The 12,929-nt window shown below is 37.8% G+C and overlaps 1 long non-coding RNA gene across 6 annotated transcripts in view; it reads right to left on the bottom strand.

The window, feature by feature from the left end:
- LOC105074608 (uncharacterized) overlaps positions 1-12,929 on the bottom strand; it is a 202,424-nt gene that overhangs the window by 29,809 nt on the left and 159,686 nt on the right. Inside the window, exon 1 of one of the 6 annotated variants that reach the window (XR_012507518.1) lies at positions 6,864-7,046. The exons of the other annotated variants lie outside the window; for them this stretch is intronic. This is a non-coding gene — a long non-coding RNA (uncharacterized LOC105074608). Of the gene's footprint in view, positions 1-6,863; positions 7,047-12,929 lie in introns of those variants that run through there. 6 annotated transcript variants of the gene reach the window in all.

Here is a 12,929-nt window from a genome sequence, read left to right as displayed (position 1 = left end):
TACAAGAAGAGGATATTACACTTGTTAACACAGATGCACCCAATATAGGAGTACCTAAATATGTAAAACAAATACTAACAGATATAAAGGGAGGAACTGATGGGAATACAATAATAGTAGGAGACTTTAACACTCTACTTACATCAATGTACACACCTTTCAGGCAGAAAATCAATAAGGCAACAGAGACCCTAAATAGCACAATAGGACAGTTACACTTAATTGACATTTTCAGGACATTACATCCAAAAAAACAAGAATACACATTCTTTTTCAAGTGCATATGGAAAATTGACTAGTATAGACCACACACAAGGTCACAAAACAAGCCTCAGCAAATTTAAAAGGATAGAAATCTCAAGCATCTTTTCTTACCACAGTGGCATGAACCTAGAAATCAACCACAGAAAGAGAAACAAGAAAAATACAATTACATGGAGACTAAACAACACATTACTAAATAAATAAATAAACAAAATTTTTAAAAAACCAGTGGGTCAACAATGAAATCAAAGTGAAAATTAAAGAATACCTTGAGAATAATGATGATGAAAACACAACCACACAAAATCTATTAGGATGCAGTAAAAGCAGTCCTAAGAGGGAAGTTCATGGTGATACAGGCCTTCCCTATAAAAACAAGAAAAATCTCGAACCCCCGGCCTGACCTACCACCTAAAAGAATTAGAAAAAGGAGAACAAACAAAAAGTTAGGAGAAGGATGGGGGAGAGGGTATAGCTCAAGCAGTAGAGTGCATGCTTAGCAAGCATGAGGTCTTGGGTTCAATCCCCTGTACCTCCTCTAAAATAAATAAATAAATAAATAAATAAATAAATAAATAAATAAATAAATAAATAAATAAATAAATAAATAAATATTAAGGAAAAAAACCCTAATTACCTCCTCCCACCAAAAAAAAAAAAGATAAAACAATTATTAAAAAAAAAGTCAGGAGAAGGAAAGAAGTAATAAAGATCAGAGAGGAAATAAATATAGATTAAATAACAACAGAAAAAATTAATAAGACCAAGAGCTGGTTTTTCAAAAGAGTAAATAAAATTGACAAACCTCTGGCCAGGCTCACTAAGTAGACAAGACAGAAGACCTGAATAAACAAAATAAGAAATGAAAGAGGGGGAAAAAAATGACACCACAGATATACACAAAACCATAAGAGAATACTAGGAACAATTATATGGCAACAAATTGGACAACCCAGAAGAAATGGACAAGTTTCTGGAAACATACAGTCCACCAAAACTGAATCAAGAAGAAATAGATCATTTGAACAGACTGATCACTAGAAGTTAAATAGAATCTGTAATTTAAAAAGTCTCCCTACACACTAAAGTCCAGGACCAGATGGCTTTGCTGGGGAATTCTACCAAACATGCAAAGAATTTATACCAATCCTTCTCAACCTCTTCCAAAAGACTGGAGAGAAGGGAACATTCCCAAACTCATTCTATGAAGTCATCATTACCTTGATACCAAAACCAGACAAAGACACTACCAAAAGAGAAGATTATAGGCTAATACCTTTGATGAATATAGATGCAAAGATTCTCAACAAAATATTGGCAAATCGAATCCAACAACACATACAAAAGATTATCCGCTACAATCAAGTTGGATTCATCCCAGGGTCACAAGGTTTGCTCAGCATTCACAGATCAATCAATGCGATACCTCATATCAACAAAAGAAAGAGCAAAACCCACATGATCATCTCAACAGATGCAGAAAAAGCATCTGATAAAATTCCACATTCATTCACGATACAAATTTACCAAAGTGAGTATAGAAGGAACAGATCTCAACATAATAAAACCTATTTATGACAAACCCACTGCCAACATAAAACTCAACAGTGAAAAGTTGAAAGCTTTCCCACTAAAATCTGGAACAAGAAAACAAGGATGCCCACTCTCACCACTTCTGTTAAACACAGTATTGGAAGTCCTAGCTATAGCAATCAGGCAAAAAACAGGAAATTAAAGGAATCCAATTTGAAAGGAAGCAGTAAAACTGTCACTATATGCAGATGACATATTACTATATATAGAAAATCCTGAAAGACTCCACACAAAAACTACTAGAACTGATACATTCAGCAGGGTAGCAAGATACAAGAATAACATACAGAAATCTGTTGCATTTCTTTATACTAATAATGAAAGATCAGAAAAAGAAAGTTAAAAAATCTCTTTTAAAATCACATGAAAAAAATATTTAGGAATAAACCTGACCAAGGAGATGAAAGAAATATGCTGAGAACTATAAAACACTGATAAAGGAAACTGAAGATGATTTAAAGAAGTGGAAAGATATACCATGCTTGGATTGGAAGAATGAACATTGTTAAAATGGCCACACTACCCAAAGCAACCTACAGATTTAATGTGATCCTTATCAAATACTCATGACATTTTTCACAGAACTAGAATAATTCTAAAATTTATATTGAATCACAAAAGACACAGAATTGCCAAATCAACATTGATGAAAAAGAACAAAATCGAAGGCATAACCCTCCCAGACTTCAGACAACACTACAAAGCAACAGTAATCAAAACAGTGCAGTATTGGCCCAAAAACAGTTACACGGATCAATGGAACAGAATAAACCCCACACCTACAGTCAACTAATCTTTGACAAAGGAGGCAAGAATATAAAATGAAGGAAAGACAGTCTCCTCAGCAAATGGTGTTAGGAAAGCTGGACAACCATATGTAAATTAATGAAGTTAGAACACTCTGTCACACCATACACAAAAATAAACTCAAAATGGCTTAAAACCTTAAAGACAGGGCATCATAAATCTCCTAGAAGAAAACATAGGCAAAACATTCTTTGATATAAATTGTAACAATGATTTCATAGGTCAATCTCCCAAGGCAATAGAAATAAAGGCAAAAAACAAATTGGACCTCATCAAACTTATAAGCTAATGCACAATAAAGAAAACCCTAAAGTGAAAAGAATATCTGTGGACTGGGAGAAAACATTTGCAAACAATGTGACAAGGCAATTAAGTTATTCTAGAAATTAAGAATACAAACAGTCACACAACTCAATTTTTAAAAATTCAATTAAAAAATTGGCAGAAGACCTAAATAGACATTTCTCCAAAGAAGACATACAGATGGCCAGCAGGCACATGAAACAATGCTCAGGACCACTATCAGAGAAATTCAAATCAAAACTGCAATGAGGTATCACCTCACATCAGTCAGAATGACTATCATTAAAAAGTCCACAAATGATAAACACTGGAGAGGGCGTGGAGAAAAGGGAACTGTTGGTGGGAATGTTGTTTGGTGCAGCCATTATAGAAAACAGGATGGAGATTCCTTAAAAAACTGAAAATAGACTTACCTCATGATCCAGCAATCCCACTCCTAGGCATATATCTGTAGAAAACTCTAATTCTAAAAGATACATGCACCCCAGTGTTAACAGCAGCACTATTTATAATAGCCAAGACTTGGAAATAACCTAAATGTCCATTGACAGATGACTGGATAAAGTTGTGTGTGTGTGTGTGTGTATACACACACATACTATTCAGCCATAAAAAAGAAGGAAATAATGCCATTCGCCACTGCATGGATGGACCTGGAGATTGTCACTCAAAGTAAGCCAGAAAGAGAAAGAAAAATACCATATAATATCACTTATATGTGAAATCTAAAAAAATGAGACAAATTAATTTATTTACAAGACAGAAACAGACTTACAGACATAGGAAACAAACTTATGGTTACTAAGTGGGTAAAGGGTGATAGAGGGATAAACAAGGAGTTTGGGATTTGCAGATACTGACTACTATACATAAATTAGATAAACAACAAGGTCCTGCTGTATAGCACAGGGAACTACATTCAGTATCTTGTAATAATCTATAGTGAAAAGAATATGAAAAGGAATATATGTATACCTGAAACATTATGCTGTACACTAGAAATTAACACTATAAAACAACTGTACTTAAATAAAATGAATAAATAGAAAAAGGTCACAAAACAAATGCTGGAGAGGGTGTGGAGAAAATGGAATCCTCCTACACTATTGGTGGGAATGTAGTTTGGTGCAGTCACTATGGAAAACAGTATGGAGATTCCACAAAAAACTAAAAATAGAGTTACCATATGATCCAGAGTTACTATACGATCCAGCAATCCCACTCCTGGGCATATATCCAGAGAAAACTCCATAATTTGAGAAGATACACACAACACAATGTTCACAGCAGCACTATTTACAATAACCAAGACATGGAAGCAACCTAAATGTCCATCAACAGATGACTGGATAAAGAAGTTGTGTGTGTGTGTATGTATGTATGTGTGTGTGTGTACATATATATACACACACACACATACATACACACAATGTACTACTCAGTCATAAAAAATAATAACATAATGCCATTTGCAGGAGTGTGGATGGACCTAGAGACTATCATACTAAATGAAGTCAGACACAGAAAGACAAATATCACTTGATCTACTTATATGTGGAAGCTAAAAAATAATTCAAATGAACTTATTTACAAAACAAAGATTCACAGACATAGAAAACAAACTTACAGTTATCCCAAGGGGGTGATAGATTAGGAGTTTGGGATTAGCAGATACAAACTACTATATATAAAACAGATAAATAACAAGGTCCTACTACATAGCAGTATACAGGGTACTACACGCAATATCTTGTAATAACCTATAATGAAAAAGAATATATATATTTGTAGCTCAATTACTATATTGTACACCAGAAATTAACACAACACTGTAAATCAACTATACTTCAATAAAAATAAAATAATAAAGAAACAATCAACAGAGAGAAAAGGCAACCTACATAAGAGAAAATATTGGCAAACCATATATCCAAGAAGGTGTTAATCTCCAAAATATATAAGTAACTCATACGACTCAGTAACAAAAATCCTAATAACCCAATTTAAAAAATGGAATGAGGCCTTAAATAGATACATCTCCAAAGACACACAAATGATCAATAAGTATATGAAAAAATGTTCTTCATCACTAATCATCAGGGAAATTCAAATCAAAACCACAACAAAACATCATCTCACAGCTGTTAGGATGGTTAGTATAAAAAAACAAAGAGAAGTGTTGGCATGGATGTGGAGAAATCGGAGCCCTTGCACACTGCTGGTGGGAATGAAAAATAGTGCAACCTCTATAGAAAGCAGTATGAAACTTGCTCCAAAAAGTTAAAAATAAAACTACTACAGGATCCAGCAATCCCACGTCTGCATATATATCCAATCGGAAAGTCGAGATCTTGGAGAGGTATCAGCCCTCCCATCCTCACTGCAGCACTATTCACAGGGAATAACCCAAATGTCTGCGGACAGACGCATGGATAAAGTGAACATAGTATCTTCATATAATGAAATACGACTCAGACTTAAAACAGAAGGAAATTCTGCAGTACAACATGGATGGCCCTTGAGGACCTGAGGCTAAGTGAAATCAGCCCAACACAGAACGACAAGCACTGCATGGTTCCACTTATATGAAGTATCTAAAATGGTCAAATTCATAAAATCAAAGACAAGAATGGTGGGGAGAGAAGGGGGGACGCGGAGTTATTAATCAACAGACATGACATTTCAGTTAAATACGATGAATAAGCTCTCGAGATCTGCACAACATTGTACCGACAGTCAACAATATGTATTGTGCACTTAAATCTGTCAAGAGGATAAATCTCATGTTAAGTGTTCTTATCTCATTAAAAAAAAAAAGTTAGACAGTTTGAAAACCATTGAATTAGTCTACGGATACAACACTTCAAAAAACATCGAATAAAATCTCACACAGATTCCCAATATGCAAGCAGATAAAAGCAATATTTTAGTGGTATACATTTTGTTAGCTTAAATTGGTAAAATTACACAAATAAAAAATTTGAAACCTAGGATTATCAAAAATAGCTATAATCTTCTATCAGCCTTATCAATTGTTTTGTGTTTGGTTGGGGAGGGTGGGGAAGAAAACACTTAACAGCTCATCTTCAATCTTAATACTAGTACATACAAACCAGAAGCAGGAAAGAGAAATGAGAGAAAATCTTTTCAAAGTGAAATCACTAACAATATCTAACAATGATTTCCATTCTTATAAATATTCATCTCAGACAAAAACCACCTAACAAATACAAAAACATTCATATTACGGTATCTTGCATTAACATGTAAATGTAGGCAGACCCTAAGTGGAAAGGCCTGAGTTGGATTCTTGTTACAGGTTTGAATTAATTTTCTTCTTTTTGTTTTTTCCAGGGGAGGTAATTAGGTTTATTTATTTATTTTTATTTTAGTGGAGGTACTGGGGACTGAACCCAGGACCCTGTGCATTAAGCATGCGCTCTACCACTCAGCTATACTGTCCCCTCAAGGCCTGAATTTAAAAGGCAAAACAAACAAAAAGCATATTCATGAGAACTAATGGTGGTGGTATCCTGTGTACATCACACGCACAGAGTTATTAGCTCTATTCCTCAGGAACCTGAAGTCTAAAAGTGCCCTAACATGCCACAGACTACAACACAATTCATAATCCATTAATTTGTAGCTTCTCATAATCCAAACAGATCAGATTCTGCCTATCAAACACTTTCTTTACCTCCTAAACTGATGAAACGAAGATAGTAAAGAAAAACTTTAAATTTCAAAAAGACTGTTTTGAGCATGGTAGAAATATGTTAGATATATTAATTAAAAAGGAATTAGGACTATGTATCTATTATTATATATAAACAGGTATTGGTGATACATATATTACATTGCTTTTCATTCTTTACAATAAAAATTTTAATCAGTACCTTAAGATAGTTGTTACCAGACCAGATGCATTTTGCCCGACGCACAGTAAGCTGAAATCCTGAGACTCTGAGGTTTGCAGCAAAGAGAGGATTTTGATTTGCAAGGGAGCGAAACAGGAAGACAAAAGAACAAGCTCCCAACCTGCCTCTCTGAAGGCAGGACCCGAAGTATTTTCCCGTTCAAGCAGCACGGCAGCGTCTGAAGCGTGGGGGACGTGGCGAGCGTGGGGAGCGTGGGGGACGTGGGGGGCGTGGCGAGCGAGGGGGCGTGGCGAGAGTGGGGAAAGGCGACTGGAAAAGGGTGCGGTAATCATCCTTTGCGCAAGGGTGACTAGCCACAGGCCTCTGTGCGTGGCAAGGTGGAGGAGCTTAGCACGACCTTGGGGTGGAGTTTTCGGCCCTCTGACGTCAAAAGGTCGCTGAGTGGACATCGCGCATGCCCAGTTGGAGGGTCAGTGGTCCCATCCAGTCTTAATCAGCTCAGCTCCAACTAGACACAGCTGACTCCAAGTTCCTGGACAAAACTCAGGCAAACATCTTGTTTAGGCTAGACCCTGTTTGGAGGACTTGCAAGTAAAGCAACCATAATTAGTGAAGGCAGGTGAAATGGATTTCACTAATGATTACCCAGGGTTTCACCAGTTGAACTTGTCTAGTTATTAAAGCATCACTATTTCAATACTCTGGAATACTCTCCCTTTGCTAATGAGCTGTTCCTTATCCTGCAGATTTTTCTGGAGAAGCTCGCTTACCTGACCTTCATCCAGGATTGACCACCAGTCTCCATTCCTTCTATGAAACATAAACGGATGTCCGTAGCATTCTCATGCTCCCAGCTAGTCACTTGCTATATTCTATTAACATTGTCTCGAACCCTATAAAACTGTCAAGAGCTTGGCTGGTTTCTCCACCTCCAGAAGCAGTCCTCTGTCCAAAGACCAGATCCTCAGGCTCTTACTCTACATCCAGAATTTGCAGATGTCTCAGATGAACAGGAGCTACTGATTAACAGCTCTCTGTCTCTGTGTGTGATTCTACCCTCTTCAAAATATAGACCTGTCTAGTCGTGAGGCAAGGCATCAGCAGCACTCTCAGGCCTTTTAAAAGAATGTTAACATTTATTTTATTTTATGTGGCCTTTCTAGTCATTCTCAGTGGGAGTACTGGTCTGCTGCATGATACCCTACACGGGGGCACAAGTCCTACGTCTGGATTTGAAACCACAGGGCAGGAGCTGTGCTCAAGCATGTAGCTTCTGTTTATCCAATTTCTATTTCAGGGCTCTATAAAATTCTCCTCTGTTTAGAAAGTTAGTGCTCCTCAAGATTTGACAAACACATACCAAATTAATCTTTTTCCTCCTTTTGCTTTCAAATAATTTCTTACAAAAATGTGAAATCAGAGCATTTAATGATCCTACTTTAAATGTGCCATTCCGTAGTGATTTGTTAAATCAACTTTATTTTAATGGGGTGAGTAGACTCACTTGGCATTGACCAAAATTCATGTTGGTGGGGAGATGCATCCTCTCCCTCCATCTTCTGAAGGAGCCATGGTGCATAGAAACAGGTGGTCCAGTCTTTGTAGCTCAGGGCAGGAGAAAGCAGTTTCATGCTGAGGTGCTTCAGCTGGTAACTCTGGTCACTTGTGCATAGCGAACCAGCAAGCCCAACTGTGGGGCAATGTCAAGATCTCCAACATTTGACTCTGCAGTACGTGTGTTATTGTCTTTAGTGAACCCTCTCAGCCATTTTCCTTCCTCTGAGGCCATGGCAACATGAGGTTAGGCAAAGCCAAACCAATGTGGAAAATAGCTTTCCCCAAATCAAAGCCCAAATAGAACGGAGGACTTGTAAAGGTGCCTGACAGGCTTGCTCCTTGGCTAAAGTCAATTTGATCTAGACCTTGAGGAAACCAGAGGGTATGCTGATTTCCATTAAGAAAGAGAAATGCTTACAGTAACAGTACCACCTCCCTCCACATCCCACTGCCTCCCTCCCTGCCCTTCATCTACTCTGTTCACCTGGCAATCATCCGAAAGGAAGAGCCTCCTGAGCTGACAGCGTCCTTGAGAGAGAAGATAATTGTTTTCTCTCCATAGATTACCCCTCTATTTCATCACTGTCACCCCACTGAAGAGTCACGCCACTATGTTTAGTGTGTGTCCTTGTGATTCTGCAAGATGAGTCAAGATTCTCTTTTTCAAAATACTTGGCATTCCTCCGAAGAAAGATACACACATTTAATGTGGCTACCATTCCAATCACCAAGTAAAGAGCTGCTCCTTTTCTTAGCTGCCCTCAGCTCCACAGAACTGTTTGGGCTGCATTCCCCCACCCCCTTCCCGTGCTACTGCTCATTTCAAAAGCAACAGGCAAAGCAGATGAAAGGGAGACACACTGGTGCTCATAAATTCAAGGAGCTAAAATAGCAACAGCTGTGGCAATTGCAGGATTTCAGCAGGTAATCAAGTAGCTAAGAGCCAAAAGAGGGATTTGACAATTCTACTGGGGACTGGGACCGAGGGCAGCGAGAATTTCAGCTTCAAGGAGAATCTTCCCTAGTTATCAGCGAAAATGTAAACACGTGACTTTACCCACGTAAGCACAGCAGACTTTTCTGCTTTCTATTCCAATCCCTGGGCAGTAGGAACAGCCTTTCTGATCTCGTAGCATCTGGCTTTCTTAGGTATGTTTATCTTATATAATGCATTTCACCTACGTGTTTTGAGTTAAAGTCATCATTGGTTTAATAACACCTTTCAATAGACTTACATATTTACGAAAAGATGGGCATTTTCAGGGAGAAGTATTGGGCCAATTTAGGCTGGAGTTCATGAGTAGCATTTCTTCTGAAAAGTTCTTCCCAAGCCTAACAGGCAGTGATGCTCAGATTCTCACATAAGGGGTAACTAGGCTTTCTTGCTCACCTTTGTAGGTTAGAACAGCACCCAGGGGCCAAGGAGGCATATGAGTCATAGAAAGGAGAAGGGATACTGTGCCCTGTTCTCTTCTGTTATCAGACATAATTATGAAAAGCCTTCCCACTGAGAGGAAAGAACCAGGCTCTAAGTATCAGATTTTAAAGATTTTCTTGGAAGATGTCTGAGAAGATCTCCCTGTATTAGCATGTTTCTTATTTTCTGTATTTTTTGATGTTTTGTCATCTAGAGGCCCTTGCGAACCTGGGGAGAGACTGCCCTCCCAGAGCTAGCTAATTCTTAGAGATAACAAACAGCTTGTCTGTGAACACAACTTTCATATACAAACCAACAAATCCAAAGTCCACATCCCCAACCACCTTTATCAAATGCTCTCGCAACAAGCCAACATGCCCTGCCCTGAATCACCCCCGGGCCAGGGACTTGAACAACTAGAGACCACCCTCAAAGCCAAGAGCCTGCCAAAATTATACAAACCATCCAATCCTAAGATTGCTCAAACTTGCCTGCCCCACCTCTCCAACTCCCTACCGCAGAAACCACAATGGAGCCCCGGGGCACCCTTTCCCATCACTCCGGCTTCCTGAATACCTGGGTGCTCCCCCATGTGGCCCTGCATGACACAGCATGCCCCTTCCTCTTGGGAACTGTAGTAATAAACTCTTCTTTCAAAGTCATTGTCTCTGTGTCTATCATCTGACTAGATCTGACTAAAACAAATCCCAGTTATATTTTAAGACACTCCCATCAGCACAAACAATAGAGTTGAAGAATAATATGGGAAGAAAAAATATTTTCAAAATTGAAGTGGAAGTAAAAATATAGAAGAGGAAAACCTTTGAAGACAATATGTTGATATCATTTATTATTTACTTTCTTCCTCCAGTTGTGTTTGAAAAGAAATTACCTAAATCTAAGTATATACATATTGGAACTACTGAATTTCTATAGACAAAAATATCCATTTGCTGTAGGGTAATTGCCAGAGTTTTAACAAAATTATGGACAGAATCAATTTTAGCAGAAATAATCTCCCAGATTATCTTTAGCAATACAACAGGTTTAATTTAATCTCATCAAATCACATTCAAACTTGGACCCAAAAAAATTTTTTTGCAATTTATTTTATTTCCAAGAATCTTGAAGTGACTTTTCTTGATTTTACTGCCAAATTTTAAAACACCAAACCCTTGGGTTAGATATAGCATGCCCATGTGTAAAATTAAGCATCAAAAGAAAAGCCAAATTATAATGCCTTTTTGGAATAATGAACGAAGAGGGCAGACATGGTGAGGAAAAGGTGGGCGTGTAAATAACTGCAGTGCACACCCACAAGGCAGCAGCATCGCAGTGACCATTACAAGGACAAGACAGAAAGCATGGCCACCGGTGTACACTCTGCACAGAGATGCTGTGTATCCAAAGGAGGGGAAACAGTTTATAGACCAAGAAAGACCTGCACAGAATGATCCATTTTTGGAGGACTCATCTGTGCTGAAGCAACAAAGACTTTCCAGAGAGCTTTTTGAGCAGGCAGATGTTTAGATAATATATTGCTACTCTGCATTTCTGTAACACCTTTCATCGAAGAGCTGCAGAGAGTAACACAAACATTAACTAATAAATTAAGCTTCATGGCACCTCTGCATGATTGATAGACACAACAGCCACTTTTACAGTGTGGGGAAGGCAGCTCCCTGCTCAAAGGTGCTGAAGTCATTTACCCAAGGTCACGAAGGGAGAAAGTAGCCAAATCTTTCCCAGTGATAGTCAGTTCTCCCCACACTCATGCAAGCTGCTTTTTCTCACCTGGCAGGTCAGCAACCTCAAGAGTGAGTTTTCTTCTTTAGGACACTTAGCGGTAATGAAGGGGATACAATGTATACCTAGGTTTCCAGTGATCCACTTGAGGAGGTATCTCTTTAATTTAACTGGGGGATGACTTGAAAATCATGAATTTGAATCAAAGCCTTAACTCCTTTCTCTCTGGTTTACCCAGGAATTAATTTGTGTGCTAATGCTGGTCTCTTTCCTGGAATGACAGTGGCCTTTAGCCCTGGAGTTACGTGTTCATGTGGCTTAATCCGATTATGCAAAGGACTTAAAATATTACAAGAATATCAAACACCCCTGACTCGTCTGGGTAGGCATTCATATAATTCTTTTTACTGCTATTTTAATTTCTGAAAAGCCTATAAAATTGTCATTGAAAATAAAGTGTGACATCTTGACAAAAGACAGTGCCACTCCTTAGCAGAATCTAACTGGTTTGTCAGTAAAATCTTTTTCACTTTGGTCAGACAGCACTGTCTATCTTCCTAAATGCTGGTCCTCTTCATTACCAGAGGTTTGGCTTACCAACAACCTATTCCATAGAGGTATTGTCTTTTCTTCTTTTTCTTTGATAACCCACATAATTTCTCCAGCACAATAATCAAGCAGAAAGAAAACAAAGCAAGGAAACAAACTCTAAAACCCTAGTGCTCATAATCCTTCCTGGAAAGAAAATGCAAAGTGTTCATTGACAGATAACTGGATAAAGAAGTTGTGGTATATTTATACAATGGAATACTACTCAGCCATAAAAAAAAATAAAATAATGCCATTTGCAGCAACATGGATGAACCTGGAGATGGTCATTCTAAGTGAAGTAAGCCAGAAAGAGAAAGAAAAATACCATATGATGTCACTTTTATGTGGAATCTAAAAATAAAAAAAACAAAAAAAAGAACTTATTTACAAAGCAGAAACAGATTCACAGACACAGAAAACAAACTTACGGTTATCAGAGGGGGAAGAGGGTGGGAAGGTATAAATTGGGATTTCTAGATTTGCAGATAATAACTAATACATGTAAAATATATAAACAAGTTTATACTATATAGCACAGAGAACCATATTCAATATCTTGTAGTAACCTATGGTGAAGAAGAATATGAGAATGAATGTATGTATGTTCCTATGTGCTGTACACCAGAATTATTATGCTGTACACCAGAAATTGACACAACATTGTAAACTGACTGTACTCAAATAAAAATATATTTTTAAAAAAACAGAAAGAAAATGGTCACCTCTGTTACACAAAGTTAGGATGATTTCCACCTCGGGACACAATTTCAAAC

The sequence above is a fragment of the Camelus bactrianus genome, chromosome 6 (assembly GCF_048773025.1).
Source record: "Camelus bactrianus isolate YW-2024 breed Bactrian camel chromosome 6, ASM4877302v1, whole genome shotgun sequence".
Taxonomy (NCBI): domain Eukaryota; kingdom Metazoa; phylum Chordata; class Mammalia; order Artiodactyla; family Camelidae; genus Camelus; species Camelus bactrianus.
Note: the sequence above shows the minus strand (reverse complement) of the source record. Positions and strands in the feature narration are given on the sequence as shown.